The sequence below is a fragment of the Castor canadensis genome, chromosome 1, assembly GCF_047511655.1.
Source record: "Castor canadensis chromosome 1, mCasCan1.hap1v2, whole genome shotgun sequence".
NCBI classification, from domain to species: Eukaryota; Metazoa; Chordata; class Mammalia; order Rodentia; family Castoridae; genus Castor; species Castor canadensis.
In genome coordinates, this window is record NC_133386.1 from 13,966,308 (window position 1) to 13,989,239 (window position 22,932).

Sequence of the window (22,932 nt, forward strand, 5' to 3'; positions counted from 1 at the left end):
GTCTCTGTCTTTCCACTTCTTTATAGGAATAGTCATCACTGGATTTAGGGCACATCTGGACAATGATGATTCAATTGAAGTCATAATCCCAGGTTCAGGTGTGCATGCTTGTGTAGAGGAAGGGCAGGTGGTCACTTTCAATCCACTATGTAGTAGTGGAGCTATTTATCAGGTAGGGTAACTCTAACCCTTTTCGAACAGACCCCAACTCTCCTTTTATTTCTCATTCCTCCTGCAGTTCCGTACACATCACTGGTGTAGAAAAAGACTGTTTCATGTGGCCACTCAGTGATCTGTGTTCTTTCATATTGTCCCACCATCATCTGGAAACTTGATCTCTTCACTCAAATGCAGAGTTTGAATGATTTTATGGCGGGTCTTAGAGTTCAGGCCTGGAAGTGGGCACATTACCTTTTTTCACATCACTTTCCATTGGTCCAAACTATCGCATAAGTTCCAGGTAACTGCAGGAGTGGAGGGCTTCTCAGTTGAGTGTGGAAAGAGAGAGGAAACAGTTTTGATGGGCAGTTTCTGTCACCATTTATAAATAAAATAATAGAAATCTAGCTTATATATAGTTCTGTATGCATAGAAAACTAGACTTTAAAAGTGGAGAATAACTCTTTTTAGAATTTATAAAACACTAAAGGAATTTGTTTGCTATTAAGTAGAAACAAAAACCTCAGTAATTAAATAAATTAGAACTAATATTCTAACCTTTGAACATAATCAGAGAATTCCAGTTCTTTTACAGGGATGTAAGTCCAGTTCTTCCTGCTAGTTACAACTAAAATCTCTGAGAAAATACTCTCCCTCCCCAAAAAAGAGCAACTACCTATGGGCAATTAAAAATACAGAAGGGAAATTAAAAATGGAAACAAAAAGAAAATAAACATAAAACAGCAATCCAAGGATATCAACAACTTCATTGAATGCTCTAAAGCAACAATGCCAATGGAAATGTAATGCAAGTCATTTTTTCCACTTAATTTTTCTATCAAACAAATAAAGGACATTCATATATCCAGTGTTATCACTTAATATAAAAATTAATGAAATACATGCATTTTGGTCTATCTTTGAAATTCAGCATATATTTACATGTAAGGACATGTAAACTGGGTGTAGTGTGTCAAGTTCTTAATGGCTACATACAGCTAGTAACTACTACATGCACACAAAGCTCTAAATATTTGAAGCAAAAGATTGAAATTAAGCCTGACCTGGTGATACATGCCTGTAATCCAGGTATTTGTGGGGCTGAGACAGCAGACTTGTAAGTCTGAAGTCAGCCTGGGCAACATAGGAATATGCTGTCTCAAAGAAACAAACAAACAAGCAAACCAAAAAAAAAAAGCAAAAAAAAGAAAAGAAAAAAAAAGTAAAAGAAAAAAGAGAGGCTGAGATCCAGAGAAGATTAAAAAAAAAAAAAGACCCTGCTAATTGACAGTTTCATTAAAAACTTAAATACATATGTAAAATATGACAAAAATTCTACTCCCTGGTATTTACACAATGTGAAGGATATATATCATCTGTGATATATATCCAGATGGAATACTTGTAGCAGCTTTATTTGTAGTGGAGAATGACTGAACAAATTCTGATATATACATATAATAGGATCCTACTAGGTTATAAAAATGGTACAACTATTGAGACAAGCAATAATGTAACAGAATCTCAAGACCACTATGTTGCGTAAAAGAAGCCAGACAATAAAGTATATAAAACATACAATTCTATTTCTATAAAATTCTAGAAAATGCAAACTAACTTATGGTAATGAAGTAGAACAGTGATTGTCTGAGGATCAATGGAGAGAGGGGTGAATGACAAAGAGGTACCACGAATCTTTGAAGGGTACTTCCAAATATTTTTATCTCAATTATAGTGATTGTTTCAAGTGTGCATGTGTCAAAACTCATTAAATTGAACACTTAAATATGTGTGGCTTATCATATCTCAATTATTTCTAAACAAAGCTTTTTAAATCAATAAGAAATGAACGTAGAAATGATCAACAAGCCAGAAATCAACATGCCTTACCATTTGACAGCTTTAACACTCCCTAAATCATGACTCTATCAGAGAGAAAATTTGACATGGCAATTGCAGAAATGTAGAGACCAGTAGTCACCAAGGCAACCGTCACTCCCATTGAAACTACCTAGAATGTCAAGTACTCTGAAAATTGTGAGCCAAGAGGAAGGAAGTAGGGAATTGGTCTCTTTCTTAAATGAACTGTATTTCTGGGTTATCCTAGATGAAGCAAAAGTTTTCTTACAGATTGCTAACTATTATCTGTGGAAGAAATGATCAAATTTTTTTAAATCACATTTGTAACACTTAATGAAATAATTCAGCAAAGGTCATCATTGAGTATACCCACCAAAAGAAAGGCTAAAATAGAAAATTACAATATAGGTGCTGGGCTATTGTCACCTAAAATCATAACCAGAAAACCTTGTAATATGAGGTGATGTCACACACCCTATAGCTCTAATGTAAGAAAGCATATCTGAACTGAATTGAAACTTTAGATCTAACTCCTATTTACATGAACTATGACACCAAGAAGAAACAAAGATAAATCAAGAATGTCTGTGTGGTGGTTAATTTTATGTGTCAGTTTGCCACGCCAAGGGGTAGCCAGATTAAATGTTATTTCCAGAGGTGTCTGTGAGGGTAATCATGATGAGATTAAGGCTTGAATCAGTACCTTCAGCAACGTAGAATTCCTTCCTCAGTGTGGCACCATCCAGTCCAGTGAAGGTTTTCACAGAACAAAAGGTAAATGAGAAATATGCCTCTTTTGATTACTGTCTTCTTGTATGAGCTAGAGAACCTATCTTCTTGCCCTTATATTGGGATTAACATTATTGGATCCCCTGGTTCTTAAATCTTCAGATGCAGACTAGAATTACCTAGAAGCAATCCTGAGTCTAAACTTGCAGACAGCAGATGTGGGATTTCTAGCCTCCAAAATCACATGAACCAATTCCCTATAATAAGTTTCTTCCTATATGTATTTTGTTGTCTTTGTTTCTCTCAGGAGCTCTGACTAAATGCAATCAGTCAATGTGTAAGATAATTGACAGTTTCAGTAAAAAATCAATAGCAGGAGAAATAAAAGGGGGAGTAGGAGGCATTGCTCTAGATACAAACTTAAGAGATTTAATAAAACCAAATACAACATTGGACCATATTTAAATTCCAGGTTTAAAATGAAATGAGAAATCACTGTAAAAAGGATTTGGGGACCAACTGTGAATGTTTAAATATAGATCAAATATTAGATTAATAAATAAATATTGATAATTTTGTTACTGATAGTGGTACTGCAATTGTGTAAAACATTATGTTTAAGAGATGCATACTGATGTATCTAAGTATGAAATAACTTGATGTCTAAGATTTTCCTTAAAGTTCAAATAAAGCAAATATAGCAAAATCTTGAAGATTGTTAATTAGATGTCAGGTATATGAGAGTTCTCCCTACTTCTGTGGGTGTTTACAATTTTCTCATAAGAAAATGTATAAAGCTATAAGCAATATCTTGTTAATAATATAAAAGAAGCACCTGGCTCAAGACAGCAAACACCAGGTTCATTTACCTCTTATCCATTCTGACATCCCAGTGAAATAAAGTAGAAGCACAAACAGTAAATCACAAAATGAGGCAGAAAATAGGAATGAATACTTTTGGTAGGGAAGAGACTCCCAGAGGCTTCTGAAAGACTGAAGGAGGGGTGTGTGTATGTGTGTGTGTGTGTGTGTGTGTGTGTGTGTGTGTAACCAGCAAAGAAAGTCACAACCAAGAACATAGAGCAAAATGGGAACCACCCAGGGCCTTCTAGCTCAAACTCAGGAAGGCAAGCAAAGTGGGATTGAGAAGCAGGACGGAGGGGGGAAGCTAAGGTCTGTATATGCACAAACTAACCGTGTGGTACTTCTATACCTCTTTCTCACCCAATGTGCTAAATTAGGTAGCCATATTTCATAGTGCCTTCTAAGAATTTTAGTGGACTTTCTGAAGAAGCTAAGGCTTCTATTGCAATTTGTGTCCAAGAACAAAGTTTTCCTCAATCTGATAACTGAGTGACCTGCAAATGGATAATTATGGACCAACAGTGATGCCCAGTAAGTGACACACAGGCCCCTCCATCCCCACCTCCCAGTGACAATTCTTAGTGGAGGAAAAAGAGTGGAAGAAAAGAGACATTTACATGCAACAGAAAGGGAATCCATACCATCTCTTCTGCCCTTTTTAAAAATTTAAACCAATATCCAAGAATCACCAGCTCTACAAGAAGACCTGTCGTTGTGAAGGAGAAGGAGCAATAGCAAAAACTGTTCTCAGAGGAAACTGAGTCAATTCAGGGAGACAGAATAGTATTCTGAGAGATATTTAAGAAGTTATTATATCAGTAAATAAAAACAAAAAGCTATAAAAATAATGCAATAGAAACACTTAAACATATGATTGCTGAAATAAAAAAAACGAAAATAAAGATAATCCTCTGGAATGTATAATAGAGATGTGAAAAGAAAATGAAAATAAGAAGGTAAGAGAGAGGACTGATCAGAAATTCCAATATTCAGTAAATATTCTCCCAAAGAGAAGAAAGATAGGGTAGATCAGAAAATTTTAAATAAAAAAAAAGTCTCAGAGATGAGAAAGACACAATAGATTTTTAAAAATCAAAAATAGCCACAACTATACAGATCCTACCAAAAATTCAGAATATTAAAGGAAAAGGTTTTAAATGCTATTTAAAAGGAAAAATAATCACCTACGAAGAAGCAGGTGCAAACTAAGACCCAAGTTTTATCAGATTTCTCTTACATGGTATCAAAATCTTTTAGACAGGTGCTATGATTTGGACATGGTTGAGTTGTCGTCCATGAGTTCATGTGTTAGAGGCTTCGTCCTTTTGTGGGATGTTGGATGGCAGTGGGACCTTTAAGAGGTGGGTGTGATGTGAGAACCTTAAGTCATTAAGAACGCTCCCTGTGGAGCGTTCTGAAGAGTTGTTATAGGAGCAGTCTAGACTTCTTGAACCCAGCTGTTATTATGCTCTGGTTTCTTGTTTTTCAGTGGACTCACTTCCTCTCACACATACTCCCACCTTTGTGTTATCATCACCGTGAAATCATCACCAGAGCCAAGCTTTGAAGCTTCAGAACTGTGAATAAAATGAGCCTCTTTTCTTTATAAAGTTATTCAGCCTCACCACATATTTCATCATAGCAATGAAAAAAGGATTAATATAACAACTAAACAGTCTCAAAAAGCTATTTGGACGAATATCAAGGGGATAATGACAAATATAGGATGAGAATTCTAGGTGTATTTGCCAGAAACATAATTCAAATAGCCAAAGTTGGGATTCACAGCCTTTTAGTTCTCAAATCTAAACCACATGACAAACTCTACATCTTTTTCAAGGAGAATAAAAGGGTCTCTTTGAGGAAGGGTCCTGTAAATTGGCCATAGGTGGAAACAGGAAGTCTTTCCTAGAGCCTTCTCCAGAAAACCTAGGGCTATTACCAAGCTTGCTTGGGAAAGTAAAATTCCCAATACTTCCAGAAGTGATTTGAGTCTGTCCTGATTCTGGGAGACCCTGAAACACACAGGCATAGTCAGAGCAGGGGATTGTGAAATCTGTCCCCTTTATTCAAGTGTTCTGTTGTCTCTCTCAGCTTCTGTATATGTTTAAAATATTTCAGCTTGCATATTTAAACTACAAGGATTATCCCATGGTTATTTTCCCAGCTCTCAAATGTCTAGTGGAAATAGTTACAATGAATACCTGGTAGAAGCTCTACACTGGTTCCCTGATACACAAAATGAGGGACATTCTGTTAGAAAGGGCAGATTGTAAAGCAATCCCTGAATCAAAACTCTCCCTCTAGCCCCACCCTCTCCCAAGAGAGCAGACAACATGCAACCTGGCATACCTGGGGAGTTGTAGGGATAAGTACCATCATGTAAGACTTGAGAGAAATCCTTACCATGTCCTCATTTAATTCATGTGCTGTAGCTGGGCACAAGCCACATGGGTTTCAGAGATTAACAGAAGACTATAGCAAGTTTATCAAAATATTGAAACCAATCACTCCTGCATCTCCAGATGTGGTGTTTCTTCTGGGTCAAATGCAAACAGGCCTTCAGGCTTAGTATGCAGCTACCAGCATGGTAACTTCTGTTCTCATTAGTAAGGGAAATTTGAAATAATGCTCACTTATATGTGAGATTGTAAAGGACAATTTTGATGGATTAGATCAATTCTCTTACTATCATAAGGTAATATGATAGTATTGATACTTTTGATATTACACAGGACACCACACTGACCCATTATGTTGATAACATTATTCTAATTGAACGGGGTGAGCAGGAAGTAGCAAACACCTTAAATTCCTTTGTAATACATATTAATTACCCTGAGATAAAAAATAAATATGCTCCTTGTTTGGGAGCATAGTGTACTACATTTCTAGGAGTCCAGAATATGAGCTACAGCAGGATATCCCTTCAAGCACAGACTTCTTGCTGTGCCCTGCACAGTCCACCCCTGAATAAAAACTGCAACATATGTTGAACTTCCTTGCATTTTAGAGATAACATTTACCAAACTTGGTCAAGATGCACCAGTCTATAGACTGTAATGCCTAAAGTCACTAGTTTTGAATGGGTCAAGAAAGAAAGGGTTGTGTAGCAGGTCCAGGCTATGGGAGCTGTAATAATGAGCAGAACTGCTACTTAGGTCAACACAGATGCTCTGATAAGAGCATGATAGTGCAGACTTGCAGAGCTCAGGAGTTAGGTCATGACCTTCTCTACAAATAATCATTCTTGATGGTATGAAAGAGTTTTCTTTGTGCTTGGTAGAGACTGAACTCCTGACCATGGGACCACAAGTACATGGGGTTGAATTGTGCCCTCCCCTCAAGTTTATGTTCTTCTAGGAACCTCATATTCTGACCTTATTTAGAAATAAGATCTCTTCAGATGTAATTTGTTATGATGAAGTTACCTGAAGTATGTTTGGCCTTTAATTCAAAATGACAAGTATCCTTATAAGAAGAGAAGACACAATGCACTCTTGGAGAATATCATGTGACAACAGAGGCAGAAATTGGTGTGATGTGTCTATAAGCCAAGGATTGACGAAGCATCAGAAGCTAAGGGAGAGTCCAGGAACAGATTTTCCTCTGGAGCCTTTTGAGAGAACCCAGTCCTACCAACACCTTGACTTAGAGCTCATAGCCTTCAGATTGTGAGAGAGAATGTGTCTTCTTGTTTCAAGTCTTTGTGACACTGTCACGTGTATCTCAGACCCTCATTTTGCTGCTCTGCTGCCTAGTCCTCATTCCACACTAGTGTCCTCAAGCAGTGTTTCCTATGGCCAGGTAAAGGAAAACCTGCACCTAGATGAAGGTGAATTCCTGCTGTACCAGCATAGGTGAAAGTGAACAGTGCTGTTCTAAAACACACAGTGATTTCTCTGGGAAAGAGCAGTGATGGAAAATCCTATCAGATGGGGAACTTTGGAGTCCATTTTGTATTGAAAGAGAGATGGCCTGGATTTACAATGATTCATTGTTAGCTAGAGTAACTTGGAAAGGACAGAATGGGAAAATTTATTACAATTTTAGTAGTTCTGAAGAACAATATAGAGCACTTAGAAGAGGAAGAGAATGTGAATGTGTTCGTTTTCTTCCTAAATGTTTACCTGATACAACTAGGCGAAGAAGATTCTTGATGACCAAATGGAAAAGACTCCTTTCCTGTGGTTTTCAGTCATACTCTTCCATGGGCCATGTGCTTCCTTAAGGAGTCCATGTACAAAGTGACCATGGTATCATGGATATCATGTCTTCTCTAATCACAGAGTTCAATTTACTCTTTTTTTTCTCTTGTTTTTGGGGATCAAACCCAGGGCCTCACACAAGCTAGGCAAGTATTCTGCTACCCAGTGACGTCCCTAACTGAGGGGGACACAACTTATAGAAAAGAGTATTGGACAATCAGTTCATAGTCTTAAAATACAATGGTCTTACATTGTTCCTATTTACCCAAATGTCATATAGTCTTTGAACAGTGAAATACAATGTCAAAGTCCCAGAGCCATGTGACTGTGTGGGTAATACCTCATGAGACTGAGTTCTTATCTTACAGAGTGTGGTCTTTAAACTAAGATCAGTATATGGTACTTTCCCCCCATAGCACAGCCACGATGTACAGGTCTGGGACACAGGGCTAGAGATGAGAGCAGATCCCTGTACTGTAACATCTAATTGTCCTCTGGAGGTATTTTTTCATTTAAAGTCCTCATAACCTCAGACACTGCGGATTTGAAGTCCTATAGCTTAGAAGAGGAATGCTTCTACCAGGAAACCTGGTAATGACTGCAGTTAGTTGGAAATGGATTCTATCTGATGGCCATTGTGGGTTCCTCATGCCTTTGAAGTAAGAACAAATAAGAAGGAATGTTGTAATTGTTCTATTCCTAGGTCATCAAGAATCTTCTTCGCCTAGTTGTATCAGGTAAACATTTAAGAAGAAAACAAACACATTCACATTAAACTCCAAGGAATATAAGGAATTGTTAAGGAATGATGAAAAGTCATAGTATGACTCATGGATCCATTGTGTACACCATTTCCCTGGTCATAAAGTAAATGCTAGATATTTCTCAAACTAGAATTATGATAAACCCTAATAGAAACATGGGGAACAGGGAGTGTGTGTGCACAGAAGAAGCAGGAGTGCTGGAATATAGTTAAATACTCATTTTCAAAGTGAGAAGTCAGTAGGTAATGCCTGAGATATCAAAATCAACATTAGCAGTATAACCATATTGTTTTAAGATATGAAGGTAAACTAAACATTGTCAAATGTGTTCCAGTGTGATGTCTCTGGGGAAGGAGAAAAGGAGGGAATCAGGATGAAGGACTGCTATTTGCAGTAGTAAAACCTGTTGAATTATTTGACTTTAAAGGATTCATGCATACATTTTAAATTCTTTGAAAAAATATAATAATTAAAAAGGAAAATAATTTAGAAATATATGAGTGGAGGAGGCTAAATAAAAATAGGTGAAGAGTATGTTTCTTGGCCACATGTAGTGGCTCATGCTTATAATCCCAGCTAATCAAGAAGCAAAGATCAGAAGGATCTAGGTTTGAGGCCAGACAGAACAAAATGTTTGTGAGACCCCCATCTCAACAAATAAGCTAAGTTTGGTGGTTCATGCCTATCATCCCAGCTATGCAGGAAACATAAGCAGGAGGACACAGTCAGAGGCCATCTAGGCAAAAAGTGTAAGACCCTATCTGAAAAATAACTAAAAGCAGAAAAGGGATGGGGGTGTGGTTAAAGTGGAAAAATGCTTGCCTAGCAAACAGAGGCTCTGAGCTCAAACCTCAGTACCAAAACCAAAACTAAAATAAAAAAAAGAATCCATTTTTTTTTAACCTTCTATGCTAAGAAAAATTAACTTTTAGGATAAACTTTTCCAAAGGTAGGACTACAACTGTATTTTTGCCAAAAAGGTTTTTGCTTTTTGTTCCTTTAACTTTTTGCCTTTTTGGTCTGCTTTAAGGAGAAAGGACATTAAGCAGGAGATAAACATATTTTCTGATTATAATGTGATTTTGGTGGTTTCCTGGGCTTTCAAGAGAATCAAACTTCCTGGCTGTATTCTGTGCAGCTGGAATAACTTGTCAGGTGAGTGGTAATTATTTGACTTTTTGTGACTGCTCACTATTGCAAGTTTTCTATAAATCAGCAGAACAGTAATCATCCATAAGCTTTGTTTTTATTTTGCTAAGTATTAATAGGCTGGCTTGTATTGTGTAATAAACAAAGAGAAATTAAAATTACTTGTAAGATTTATTATCAGTATAAACATCTAGCCATAAATCCTGTGAGGGGTATCTTAGAAGTAAGATTATTTAGAAGTGGAGATTTATCATTTTTTATTTTCAATGCCTCACAAGCAGTTAGGAAAATAACTTTTTGTATATCTGCTATGACTAGAATCTTCAAAATAAGATATAAGACATTTTTACTCACATTTAATAGTTCTTAATTTTTTATTATTTTACTTCGTATTTTTTGTTTGTTTGGTGGGGAGGCAAAAATTCTCAATTTTAACACTGTTTACATGATATTTCTTTCTAAAACTACCGATAAAATCATCCCATTCTTCAACTTCAAAGGGAAAGTCAAGAGAATATCTCACCTCCCATTTTTTAGGAACAGTTACAATAACTGCTAAACTTGTCAGATCACAACTCACCTTACCAGTTTTCCACTCTCAATCTTGACCACAGGGGATTCAGTAGTCCCCTTTGAAACTGGTTCCTGAATTGGGTCTGGATTACCTGCAGAGTCTACTTAGAATATAAATTCTTAAGCCTCATCTCAGATCAGGAGAACCAGAGGCAGGATGTTGGTGTGTAGGAAAAAAAAATGTATTTTTAGCCAACTCCCTAGATAATTCAGATCTAGTATATTGAAAATGTTAGTATTATATAAACTTCACAAACTTGGCAAAATATCTTCAAATAAACAATGTCCATCTACTTTCTAACAACTGTTCATACAGTTATCTAAACATGCTTTTCCATGATCCCCTATATGGATTCCTTCATTCTTGAGTTTATATTAATTTATTCATATTTTAGTCAATAACACCTTGGGAGACTGAGTTCCCAAAGCACAAAAGTTCATAGTGATACATCTTTATTTATATTGTGTTTCCTTACTTCAAACTAAGTTGCTTTTAAAATTATTTCTCTCTATATATATATAAACCATCAAGCAAAAACTTGGACATAGGATTCTTCAGCACAGTAATGACAACAGAAATGGGAGGGAGGAAGCTTAACGAATTAAAAAAAAAAACCAGAAGAACCAGTAAACAAATAAAGCAATCAAAAAACAACTCCAAAGCTTGAAAGTGTAGGAAGGGAGACAGAAAAGGGTATGGTAGTGACATAAAGGATTTGTTTCCTGGGATTGTTCTAAGGAAGATTAACCACACATAGGAGGTCAGAATTCTCTGCTGGGGTCGCAATTTGGAGATGAGGGAGACAGAATATCTAGAGAAAATAAACGAAGGACAAAGGGAAAGAGGCAAATATACAGAAGGCCTAGTTTTGTTTAAAGACCGTACCAGTCTTCTTATTATCCAGGCTCATTGATGCCTCTTTCTTAGCCTCTGTATTCAATCACTGCTTGGTCATTGCAGCCTTTTCCTATGAAATCTCTTTCATAGACATCTTTTTTCTTTTCCACTGTGATCAGCTCAGCTCACTTCTCTCACCTCCCACCTAGAGACTTACATTGGTATTTTTGCCTTCAATTTCACATCCCTCTTTTATGTACTAAACCCCACCCCTCTATTCATATGTTGAAGCTCTAACCTCCAAGTGGTTGTGAAGGCTTTAAAGAGATCATTAAAACTAACCAAGAGCAGAAGACTGGGGACCTAATCCAATATGATCCGTGCCTTTATAAGAAGAGGAAGGGGCACCATAATGTGTGTGCACAGAGAAAAGGCCGTGTGAGGACACAGCAAGAAGGACACCATCTGCAGGGGAAGGCTCACTGGAAACCAACTCTGCTGGCCTCTTGATCTTGGACTTCCAGGCTCCTGAAATGTGAAACAATAATTTTCTCTTACTTCGGCCCCAAGTCTATGGTAGTTTGCTATGGAAATGTAGCAGACTGATATACCCTCACACTGATGGCAATGAAGCCATCCTGTCACTGTCCTCACAAAACCCTAATGACTCAATATAGAGTAGCATCCTGGTCTTTAAAGGCATTCTTTATTGCTCTATCTTTTACCACTACTAGGATTCAACAACGTATGAATCTACCATTTCTACATGAGCTAAATACTGTCATATGTTATTTAACGACAAGGATGTGTTTTGAGAAATGTGTCTTTAAGTGATATTGTGGCTATGAGAACATCATTGAATTGATGGACACAAACTTGGATGGCATAGTTCAAACACTAGACAATCAGGAGAGGCAGTACACATGGCGTGTAAGAAGCTACTGCCAGCTAACACATCATATTGTTTTATAGTAAACTTTTTTTCTTTGTAAGTAGAATGAATGCATTGTAAAGTAATAGTAAAAAGAACCTAGCGCTGGTGTTTCACACCTGCAATCCTAGCTACTCAGGAGGCAGAGATAAGGAGCATCATGGTTCAAAGCCAACCCAGGCAAACAGTTCCCAAGATCTTATCTTGAAAAATCCCATCATAAAAAATGACTGGCGGAGTGGCTCAAGGTGTAGGCCCTGAGTTCAAGCCCCAGTATCACAAAAAAATAATAGTAATAGTAAAATGTATTGCAAATACATAGGCCAGGCACATAGTCATTTATTATCACGATCAAGTATTATGTACTATACAAGCCATGCATCATGTTTTTACACCAGAATCACCACAAATATGTAAGTAATCCAGTGCACTAAGAAATCAAATCACAAAGGCTAAATTGTCACTAAGTGATAGAAATTGTTCAATTCCAACATGGTCTTATGAGGTCATACATGTGTTGTGTATTATTGTTATGTGGTAAGTGACTGCAATTTCTTACTCCCACACCCTTCACAGTCTATGAATCTCAATCTGGGAATATACTTCTCTTAGACCACAATAATAGCCAGGAGCAGCAGAATTCTGCCTAAAGAAGTCCCAGGTTATATGTAGTGAAAAGTCTGAATGTACCATCAGAAAGTTGTGGGTACCACTGCTGCTGATGCAGGACAGGCCCTAGAAGGATAAAAATGTCATGTGTAGTTCTTAGTAAACTTCATGCTCTGTTAGCATTTGAATCTTCAAGATAGATAGGGCTTAAGGGTGCATTGTTTTGAGTCTTAACTCACCTGGTCTGCAGTCCTGCTACACTTCTTATTAGGTTTCAGCCAAGGCAGACCTGTGATATCAGCCTGGCTCTCAGCGATAAAATAAAGAGCCTTAGGACAGCAACTTAGGAGCCAAGGGGCAGGCTGGTTATGCTGCAGATCTGGCCCCAGGGTGGGGGCCTTAGTAATGTGCTGGTGCCTGATTATCTGAAACTAGATCACGTTCTGAACCAGCAAGTAGCTGCTTTGTTACCCCTGATCAAATTATTGCCTAATACCCAAATCCACTACAGCCAAAAGCACCATGATGTACTCTTAAAAGGATGCCTTCCTGCCTAAATATACTGATCACCTGATTAGGTCTTGATTTATTTTCTCAGCCATTCTTACATCACCTTGCTTCACTCTGGATCTCTTCTTGGGTTTAGAATCTTTGTGATTCTATCCATCCTGATCGGTCCACTTGTAACTTGCCCTGTGAGAATGACACACTTCTAATTTCAGAGCTGCTAAAATTGAATGCAAATATTTTCATGGTAAGCCTTTGGAAACAGTCCACTGGTCTTAATATGCTCATGGTTTTTCCATCTCTCCACACTGTCAACAAATCTTATAAGCTTCAAAAATATATTGACGATTTGATCACTTCTCACCATCCACATTGACAACCATACTGGTAAAAAGCCTCCAGTGTCTCTTGCCATTGTATAGCCATGGACTTCTAACTGGTTTCTATCTCAATCTGTTTTCTTTTTCTATCACAGAATACCATAGATGGGGTGATTTATAAAGCAGAGAGGGGCTGGAAAGTCCAACAGTCTTAACAGCATTTGGCAAGGACCTCAGGCTGCATCATAATAAGGCAAACAATTATACAGAAGACAGTGAGAAAAATTGGGCCAAATTCATCCTTCTTATCAGGAGCCCACTCCCCCTGTTAGTAAACACCTACTAAGATAATTGCATTATTCCATTCATGAAGGCAGAGTTCTCATAACCTAGCCATCTTGTAAAGGTCTCACCTCTTAATAATGTTAAAATATCAATTAATTTCAATATGAGCCTTGGAGGTGATACTCAAACTAAGTTTCCTTCAATTCTGCGGTCTATTATCAACACAGTAGAAAGTTATCTTCTTGGAATATAAGTTACATAACACCATTCTTGTGCTCAGGACCTTCCAATGCATTCATTCCCACATCACTCAAAATATCAGAAAAACTCCCTGCAATGACATACCAGGCTTATAGGATCTGTCCTTACCACTACTGCCATCTCTGGGGCCTCATCTCCTCTGCCTCTCGCTCTTACCCAGTCCACTCTAGGCATCCTGGCTTCCTTCTTATTACTAAAGTGAAACGGGAAGTTTCCAGTGTCTAGGACATTTGCTTGATCTTTGCTGTTCCTGGGGTAGTCCTTGTGTATTCTGACTAGCACTTCCTCATTTTCTTCCTCCAGATTTTCCTTTCTTAGTAGTTACACTAAGATTTCAACCATTTACTGGTATATCTTTTGTATCTTCTCTAATTAATTATTTCTCCTTAGCTGCTACAACTAGCCAATAGACTTTGTGTCTGTATATATTGTCTATTATCTACTTTTCCAACTAGAAGATAAATTTGGAAACAATGGGGTTTTTTATGTAGTAGCAATCAATAAATATTGAATAAATTAATGATTGTGCTGAGCTCTAACTCTGTACATGTGCCTGGACTAGGAGTTTTGCCTTTTCTGGTCTAACCTATCATTCAATGCTTTTATCTTTGTCATGACCCAAGGAATGCGTTAGGGAGGAAGCTGAGGAACCACTGTACAACGGCTTGACCACCTGAGTCTTCCAAGGCTATCTCTAAGAGGAGATGGAATATTTTTCACTGTTCCTATCACTATTACAACTGATACAGTGGTGGCTACCCTAGTAAAAAAAAATCTCTGAGTTTGGGGAGGTAAAATTAATTATTATATCCACTTAGGCCCTGTGGTTGTTAAACTGATTTTAGGACATAGGTGAGGAAATTAAAAACCTATACTCAAAGAAAATCAGAAAAAATAAATATGTTTAGGATTTAACGTATTCTATTATTTAAAAAAATACTCTGCGGTTAGTGAACACATTTTCTTTTGTTTTATGTTGAAGATGGAATGGAATAAATGTTGCCATCATTCACGTGGTATTTCACACGCTGCCATTTTGGGAGATCTGGAAACTTTAAGAAGTGGGCCTAGTTGGAGGAAGTAGGTCATTGGGGCCATACCTGGTCCCCAGTCCCTTCTTCTCTCTCTGCTTTTTGTACACCATGAGGTGAACAGTCTCCTCTTCTTCACACTCGTGTCTCCACCATGCTCTGCCTCACCATGGCCCTAGAAACACAGGACCAAGTGACTATGGACTGAAACCTCTGAAACTGAGAGCCAAAATAAATCTTTCATCCCTTAGGCTGTTTACATTGGGTCTTTGGTTACAGTAATGCAAAAGTAGCTAATATAACCAGCATGGACTTAACAGGGCTTCTGCATCCTCAAGTTCTGATTTGGTTTAGACAATGAAGAGTCCTAGTAGAAACAGGAGAAAATGAGAATAGCAGAGTATGAATGCCTCCAGCTCTCTCTCTAGTCTCCTTTGAAGTTATGTGTGTCCCTCAGGGGTCAAAGCTCCTACCAACATGTTATATGCACAGAAGTCTTCTGCCAGGTTCCTGTGAACTTCCCTTCCCTGTTTGCCTCTGGGCCCAGGATTAGTAATAGCTCTCCTGTTATGTACTTCACTTCCCTGTGCTATGCCTTATAGTTCCACTACACTCCATCCACACTTTGTAATCTGGCTTTTTGAATAAGAAAGAAAGCAAACACACTTCATTTCAAATTGTCCTAATCTAGAATGCATGACTTCTGTTTCTTTAGGGGACGAATACAGCTATCTGAACCTTGTTTATGCACACCATTTGCTTTGAGAAGGTATGTCAAGGTTAGTCCCACAGATGAGTCCCAACTGGGTAAAGGCCAATTAAAACATTTTATTCTTCCTGGACACAGTGATTAGTGGGAAGAGAGTGTTGGCACACAATGCAACCTAGTCCTGTTGTGGTAAATTTTAAGACCTTTGCCTGGAAATTTTAGACATAAGTACTTTCTCAAAGGATAAACAAGAAAATATACAGTAGTCCATTATTGCTAATAGACATCTTACAAACACAAGAATAAAGAACCCAGCATGTGGGCAGCAGAAGACAGAGCAATAAAAAAGAAAACAGATCATTGATGGAAGCCTTGGGTAAGTCCTGGGACCTAACTTTCTGGATTTTTAGAAGGTAATATATCTTTAGTATTGTTTTGCCAGTGGTTTTTCCTTATTTGTATCACAATGAGTCTGAACTGACCCGTATTCACATAGAGATATGATTCTAATGATTTCTCACAAACTTTCCAGCTTGATATAGGTGTGGGTAGTGGTATAAATGAGGAAGGAGAAACTCACAAATAAGGATCTTCTTCCCTTATTAGAGGTTCCTTGAAAGAATTTTTAATGGCCAGTAAAACTTTGTGCTGGCAAGTCATGTAGTCACTCTGGAACACTCTTTGTAGGAAAAGTTCTTTAGTCCACATGATCTTTTCCCATTGCAATCTCAGCCACAACCTGATGTCATCACTGGCACAGTTATCTTGTAAACAAATGCTCTGGTCCAAACAGTATTTAGAGAAGATGCTATTCTCAAGCTGTAGAAAATGGCCTAGGAAATAACTTTTAAAAGTATCCCCAAAATTTATGATCCTTTTGAAAAAGAGAACAAAATAAAGACAGAAAAAATGGTGGGTGATACTGGTATATGAAGAAGACTGAAGAAAAGATTCCACCATACCTAGATAGTGACACAAACCCAGGGAAACACAATAAGTAGCTTGCAATTTTAGAATTGACTCCATCCGGGAATTTCAGAGAGGTCTACTCATCAAGATCCATTTCAGACGTACGACTGTGTATTCGAACAACCAAGAGTACTCAAAAGTACTTCTGAATTGTTAACCAATAGGGCCAGGTTTGGTGGTGCATGCCTATAATCTACTTGGGAGGCAGAGATAGGAAGACCTTGGTCTGAATCCCTCACCCCATACAAAAGTATATGACCCTATCTGAAAAATAAACTAAAGCAAAAAGGGTTTGGGGTGGAGCTCAAGTGGTAGGCCCTATTTTCAAACCTCAGCACTGGCAAAAGAAAAAAAAGCAACCTGAAATAAACAGCAGAATTGAGAGTTGAAAAAAAAGACAAATATCTTTTTCTACCACTTTACCTCACAACACATGGGATTACCTTTTGTTGATGGTCTGATGAGGATTGGGATGTACCAGAGATTTGGATTTCCAATTTGCAGTGGGTTTGATAATGTAACTATATAATTGATGATAAGTAGAATTCAATAATATGTAGTAAGATTGGTACGTTATTCATTTACTTATTCATTTATTGAGTACCTTTATGTATCTGTTTTAAATGCTGAGAATACAAGAGTTAACAAACAGAAAAGAATGTCTGCCCCCATGATGTTAGTATGTTAGAGGTAGTGAGAAAATACTAGAAAAGTATGAGAAAATATGTGAAATGTTAGTGCTAAGTGCTGGAGAAGGAATAAAGCATGGAAGCAGGAATGTTCAAAGCACAGAGGAGGCTATTTTAATTTTTTACACAGAGAATTCAGGAAAGACTTCACTGAGAAGGTACTTTTTGATAAAAAGATCTGATAAAAGTTAAGGTGTAAGCTATGGATTACCTTGAGAATTTGATTTCCAGGCAGATGAAACATCACATGAAGTTCTGAGACAGGAACTTTCCTAGTAACTTCCAGAAACACCAAACATTGTACATAGCTACAGTCAATGGTAAAGGGAGGTTCGTGGTGATGCTAGCTAGTTAATGAGCAGGTAGGGCAAATCACATAGGGCCTTATCTATTGATTGCAAAGGAACTTCATCCTTTACTCTAGGTTAGACAGATCACTGTTGGAGGGTTTTGAGTAAAGGCATGACATAATCTGATTTAAGATGAAATAGGATGTACCTGACTTATGTTAAGCACAACCCAAAAGCCAGTGGTGATGGTCTCGGGCAGTTGCAGTGGAGCTGATAAGTAATGGATTTTAGACATAGCTCTTATTACCTACTGAAGGAAAGTTTTAAGAATGGTACACAGAACCCCCATACCCTTTTCGGCAGATGTATCACTCATCATCTGTGCCACATTTACTTTCTCTATCCCTCTTTATCTTTCCTTACATTATTTTGTCTTAACAACTTGACAGTACATTGAAAACATTGTGTACTCTTATTGCTAAATGTTCCAGAGTTTACGTTCTTAAAACAAGGACATTATGAGACAGTCAACATGGGTTGCTGTTGAAATGAGAAAAAATGGTGAGAAATGAGAAAAAATGGAAAAGACTTTTGTCTCAAACAAATGAGAAGGAAGGAATTACCATTAAACTGAAAGAGGAGCAGGTTTGGAAGGAAAGTTCACTGGTTTAACTTTGGACATATTTTATTTGGGATAATCTTTAAACTTCTGGTGGAAACCCTGGGTAGGCAATTGGATACACAAGTTTGGAGTTCAGCAGAAAGGACAAGGCTAGAGATTTAAAGAATTTACACAATACTTAACAGCATGACTTTGAGTAAGATCACTAGGGAATTAGTACAGCTGAAAAACAGAAAAGTTTCAAGAATAGAACTCTTGACCTTCCAAAGATTCCAGGCTGGGGAGATAACAAAGAAGTAGCAAAGGAAAACTGGAAGGAGCAACCAGAGTAGCAAGAAAATGCCGGAAGAGTGCTGTGTGTTCAGAAGCCAGGAGAGGAAAGTATTTTGAGGAGGAAAAAGGAAATAACAGTTGTCAAATGTTTCTAATAGGTCAAGATAGTGTCAGAGACAGGAACAGTCAGTTCAGCAAAGGAGTCACTGGACATAGAGATGAGGCGAAATGCTGCAGTGAAAGCTTTCCTGCAGTGAGTTCAGGAGCAAGAGAAAGCAGAGATATTACCAACAGTGGACAGACTGCCCTTCCAAGGAGTTTTATTTGAAGGTAAGGAGAGACATAAGGCAGTATTTGGAGCTCAGGTGGCAATCAAGAGAAGTTTTTGTTATTATTATTAATATGGAAGGAATAGCAATATGTTTGTGCACTAATGGAAATGAACTAGAAAAGAGAAAAAAGAAGTACAGTAGTGCCTGTAGAGAAAGAGGAAATTGTTGGCGGGTGAGGATGGTTCAAGATCTAGGTGTAAGAGTTTGCTTAGGTAGGAGCTTAAGCTTTATTTATAATAGAAGACACTTTTGGATTTTGCAGACAGTGCAGAGACATGCAAGTGGGAGCTTGTGGAAACTCTTTTCAATTGCTTACAATGTTTAAGGAAGGTTAGTGGCTGAAAATTCAGATGTGAGGAAGGTGTTGGAAGATTGAGGAGGATAAGAGAAAGTGTGCAAGTTGTTTAGGGAAATAGGATAGTATATAGATTAAAGAGATAGTGCACAGGGCGTTGGACTTGGCGATCAGGAATGCAAAGACCAGTTAGCAGCGTGGAGTTTTTCTCCATCCAGTGTAAGTTTAAGCACAAAGTAGGCTGAGTTGAATTTTGCAAGGAATAGGGGTTAGCCAAATGAAAATAACAACATGAGAGAAACAGTGGAGGATAAAGGAAGGGGCTGAGTATTATCATTAAACAAGGGATTTAAACTGTTTAAGAGATATGAACACAAAGGAAGGGATATAAATCTTCAAAAAATTATAAGACAAGTTCAGTAGTCTACCTTATCCACATCCCAAGATCCCCAGCAAATGTCTCAAACTTTGGATGATACTGAATCCTGTATATGCTATGTAGTAAAAGCTTTCCTGCAGTGAGTTCGTGAGCAAATGAAAACAGAGAGCTTGCCAACAGTGGACAGACAGCCCTTCCAAAGAATTTTCTATACATACATGCCTATGCTGAAGTTTAATTTATGTATTAGGCACGGTAAGAGATTGACAATAACTAATAACCAAATAGAACAATTATAGCAGTATACTCTAAACTGTTATGTGGGTTTTTTTCTTTCTTAAAATATTGTACTGTTCTCATCCCTTTTCTTCTTGTAATAATAGGAGATGATACCGTGTCCATGTGGTGGGCTCAAGTTAGGTGACTGGTGTAGACTCTGTGACACAGTGTCAGACTACTACTGACTTTCTGACAATAAATAAGAAGGAAGATCATCTTCTTTGGGTGATCCTGGATCAATGAACTGTGAGGATGACAGACAGGTAGCTAATATAGCATAGATACACTGGAAAAAAGTGTGATTCACATCCTGGGTGAACAGAACAGGACAAGATATCATTATGCTACTCAGAATGATGTGCAATTTAAAACTTTTAAATTGTTTATTTCTAGAATTTTCCATTTAATAGTTTTGGACCACTTTGACATTGGGTAAATGAACTGCAGAAAGTAAACCAAAGATATAGCCAATCAACATAGTCACTGAGCTGCCTTGTATGGTGAGTGTGGCTTAGGCACTTAGCAGTAACTTTTCCCAGTATGTGCCATTCTTTGAAATTTATGATTTGTATATTTATTATGATAATTTTCTAGAAGACAATTATCTTTTTTTTATAGTTACTTAGATATTTACTATCTTTACTGTTCTCCTTTCAAGACTGTCTTATTTTTATCAAAGAAAAGATCCTTATAATACTTTCCAAAAGATGACATTTAGCATATTGGAGAATTCAAACAAAGGCTTTGTTTGGGCCAGCTCTGCCAATGCACACAGAAGACTGAATGCAGCATTGGAATGGGTAAAGAGAGTGAAAGAACTGGCAACAAAAGAGTGGTGGAGAGTAGAGAGTTTACAATTGATATCATTACAAATAATTTCCACTGTTGATAATGATAAGGCTATGATCATGGGAGAGGGAGGTCAAAAATGGGAGAGGGACAATGCTCTAAGAAGAGCAACTCCTGAAGGAAGCACAGGAAGAACTGACAAATGTTACACTGGGGAATGAATATCAGCATCCTAATATTTGCTAATACCGCTGAAATAAATGTCTATGTTCATTTTAAAAAGAGTTTTAAGCCCTAACTTAAAACTATAAGCCAAAATTAATGAGTTATAATGTATTAAAAAAAATCAATTTTTCAAAGTGAAATTTCTGTGAGTTTTAATTTAAAGAAACATTTGCTTTAACCTGTTCAAACCAAGACCATGTTTATAGAGGAGACTGTATGCTGGCTCCATCCTCAGGGCAGAAGTCTGAGGATTACCCTTCCTGGGTTTTCTTTCTTGAGGGGTTTGGATGAAATTTGCATTCTGTCATGCTTTTACAGGTGATTTGTAAGGCAAAAGGACACAGAGACAGTCTTCTCCCCAGCAGCAATGGCAGATGGCAGTCATTCTACAATAGCTGGTGGAACACAAGCTCCAAGAGCAGCCTCCCCCCACCCTCCCAAAGTGAGGATACCGAGATGCTGCAGGCGATTTGCTGCAGTGTCTTGACCTCTGGGTGGCAGCAGCAAACTGCTGAGTTCTGGATGCATCTGCAATGCTGCTCCATAAAATTCAAAGGTAGCCATGGACAATATTTAGCATTAAATCCTCAAGTTATTTGAAAATTTCCTTGATGAAGCTTGACTTATGTGATATTTCATGCCAGACTGGTTCCAGGCCTTCAAAATAGGATTCTTGTTATTTGACCTGCTTGCATTGGCCTACAGAGATGACCTCATTGCCAATGTAAAACAGGGTTCTAAGAAGACCTGGAAGGCAGTTGCAAAAGGTACTTAAATGAACACCCATGGTTTCCTAAAGTAATGAGCCTATTGAAGACTATAGGAGATCAAGTTGGCTACTGCTATAGAATCTTATGGTAAGAAAGAGAACAAGAACTATGGAGTATGTCAGCTGTTTCCCATTGTACCAGAGAAAATGACAAGTTCAGAAAAGAAATAAGAATCAAGAAAAGAACCAAGGCACGGGCAGAGAATCAGAGGCCTTCTAGAGCCCTTATATTTGCAGCTACATTCTTGATAAGCCAAAACCACCCTGAAGGTCTGTTGTAGATTATAAAAATATACTGCAAGATGAACCAAAGCCTTGTCAGGACTCTTATGTGAACATTAATTAAGGCTCTTACTGTACAGTGAGCTCTGACAATTGGGAAAGGGACATTTTGGGGGATTTGAATGAATCTGAGAACTTTGAACTCTAAATCTTCCTTGATAGAAAAAGTGAGCCCCCCTCCTCTGTCCATCTTCCTTCCCTTGCTGATAGGTGGTATTGACTCTTCTTAAGGCCATTACAATCGCAAGAAACTCCCAAATTTCCAAAAACAGAACCAAACCATTGCTGAAGCATCTGATTGATACAATGTCCCTTTATCATTAAAACATAAGAGAGCTTTGATAAGTTTCATTGCACTGTGCACAGAAGTCGGGTTTTAAAAGAGTAAAGATCAAGTGCGGGGGGAGGAAGAAGAGACCCACTTGTCAAGTTACGCATGTGCCCATGGGAAACAGATGCCCCTCCGAGGAGGACCCTGGGGTGCTGCTTTGGATAAATCAACAGCATATTTTAACTGTGACAATTTTCCCATGATATTAACACCATCACACAAAATACAAAGCTAGAAACAGAGATGATTGTTGATTGATTTCATATTGGAATGATAGATAACTTATTTTTCAGATGTATGGAACCTTATGATGAACCAAGCTGAGTGTGACCTGCAATTTTCCTGGACCTTCCTACCTCCTATTAATGCAGAGAGGGAACGTTGGTGGCCCAGCTGTATTGACACATGAATAGCATTTTATAAGAAGTGGGACTGTAGGTAAAGATGACAAGTGAGGACAGTCCTTGAGCCTAGTGAAGAAGGAAATCAGTTTCTGCCATGGAAGCTGTCTCAGCCTGTGATGGTTCTGGGACACATTTTGGTGTTTTGCTGTTTCCAGGAACTGGTAACCTAGCTCAATCAGGATACTGCAAACAGAGGTAGAGACTGAT